We start from the raw sequence: 2500 nt of genomic DNA on the forward strand, positions 1-2500 counted from the left end.
CATAAATACAATGTTATTGGCCTATTACTATAATGACTTTTAATAATAATAAAGGAAAAATATATAATAGTAATTACAACAATAATAATAATAATAATAATAATAATAATAATTGTAATGAGATTTTAGATTTATTTGGCCTATATAATTAGGAATCATGATGATCATTCAATTATCTAAAAAATATTTTTGACAAGATAAATGTGACTTCTAAATTCACGACACGAATCTTCTTCTGTTATTTATACACGGATGTCATTTTATTTAAATGTCGAGAGATTAATTGCAGGTTTTTCGCAAAAGGCCTGTATCTTTTTTTCTTTGCAAAAAAAGACCCCTCAAAACTAGATAAGACCCCTAGGATACCAGATTAGACCCATCGAGGCCAAGATAATCCCCCTAGGAGACTAGATTAGACCCCTAGACTAAATTAGAGCCCTAGACTAGAGACCCCTAGACTAAATTAGACCCCTAGACTAGATATGACCCCTAGACTAAATTAGAGCCCTAGACTAGAGACCCCTAGACTAAATTAGACCCCTAGACTAGATTAGACCCCTAGGCCAGATAATACCCCTAGACTAGATTAGATCTCTAGACTAAATTAAACCCCTAGACTAGATATGACCCCTAGACTAAATTAGAGCCCCAGACTAGATTAGACCCCTAGATTTAGATCCCTAGACTAGTTTAGACCCCTTGGCGAGAGTATACCCCTAAACTAGATTAGACCCCTAGACTAGATTAGACCACTAGGCAGAGACTAAATAGAATTGCCGCTTTCCGCTACCCAGTGAAATCGCATAACCAGGCTTATTGAAATTGACATAAACTGACATAATAATATAATATATAATATAATAATAATAATAATAATAATAATAATAATAATAATGTATGTAGGTTTGTAAACGTTGAAAAAAAGAAGCGCATTCCTGAGTTAGAATGCAACACAATGCAGACGGCGTGTTTCTCTCTGGTTTGAGGTCGGAGTTAATGTCCAACCCGGTGAGGCTCCTCTAGGTCGGCTTTGACCCGCGGAGGGCCGAGGGGGTGGCTGGGGGAGGCTGGGGGGAGGAGAGGTGAGCCGGCGGTCAGCCTGTCTCACATGAAAAAGTGAAACGACCCCAGAAAGAAAGGGCACCCCTGAATGGCTTTACATCGGCAATGTAAGGATATTTAGCGCGCAGTTTACACCTGGAAACCCGCCCGGGCTACGAGTTAGCATTGAAGTGTCCGGATGAGAATTGGCCTGCATCTATTGACAAGACAATATGGCCTGTCCTGTAGTCAACCAAACACATCTGCATCGTTAATGGTATGACAGTCGACTGTTTTTTATCCCGCTTGCCCGCCCTCCTCTGCGCACCGGTCAGTCTCATCTGATTCGTTCTGATCTGATCTATTCTCTCTCAAGTGATCCAGGAGAATTTGCCGTTCAACTTTCTCAAGAAAGATCGGTCTATAGGTCAATGTACAAAACAATGAGGTGCCGTGATGGGCCAGTGTTTGACCACTGGTCGGGGTGATCCCCACGGCTGACCGGAGAGAGAGACCACAGAACAAAAGGCTCCGCAGAACGGTGACCTCTGCGTGGTCCCCAAGTCCCCCCAGTCCGAGCCCTCATGGTGCAGCAGGACTAATCGAACCGCGGTGAGCCAGCGGTCAGGGAGCCGGACTGACCCTCTACCGACCTGAAGGCAGCTAGGCTACATTCTTAAGGAAGAATGCTCTTTCAAAAACTGTGCATCACTCCGTTTTGTGCGTTAATCAACAGAAGTTTCAAGCTATGGAATCCTATTCAGATCACCAGCATAACGACCTTACTTCACAAAACCTGGAGAGGAAATGAATGAGACCCACGGGCCTTCAGTCGGGAAAAACGAATGTATGTAGATAGATAGTAGCCCCAAAATGAAAATGTTGGTTATCCTTTAAGGATAAACGCTTTACGCAGTGGATTAAACCGTTTGAGGTGTTGTAAACTCTGCCCTCGTTTATATTGCATTCATATAATAATGTAATTAGCCTATGTTAGGCTACTGAATCTAACGGGAACACTGGAAGAGTCTCATGTAGGTTTCACCAATAAGTAGGCTAGTTCAATCCCACCAAATAAGACTGCAGCCATAGAGGATGACAAATTATTATAATGTTTAAAATAGAATACAGAACTATCAACCCAGTCTCACGGAAATACGTGACACTGTCACGTCATTTAATCTATTCATTCGTGATAGGACACGTAATTTATATTATTTTGTTCCTGCCATAAAGCAAAAATTTCTAACAATATGACAGCTTTTGGCCACCCGTTTCTACTTTCACCTTTGATTCTGAGAAATTGTGACAATTCACGAATATATTTAATGCAGGTGCGCTGCTCTGTAACAACCCGCGACGGAAAAAGGTAGCTGCTCCATCTCTTCTTTTTAGAATGAGTTTGAAATTTGTGCTTTTGGCACGAAAAAATAGAAACTATGTGTCCCAGATCACGAAT

The 2500-nt window shown here is 41.4% G+C and overlaps 1 protein-coding gene across 1 annotated transcript in view; it reads left to right on the top strand.

Annotated features, from left to right (window-relative positions):
* The window catches only part of LOC115560507 (homeobox protein Hox-D4b), a 26219-nt gene that overhangs the window by 18816 nt on the left and 4903 nt on the right, over positions 1-2500 (top strand). The window lies entirely within an intron of this gene.

This window comes from Gadus morhua, chromosome 15 (genome assembly GCF_902167405.1).
Source record: "Gadus morhua chromosome 15, gadMor3.0, whole genome shotgun sequence".
NCBI lineage: Eukaryota > Metazoa > Chordata > Actinopteri > Gadiformes > Gadidae > Gadus > Gadus morhua.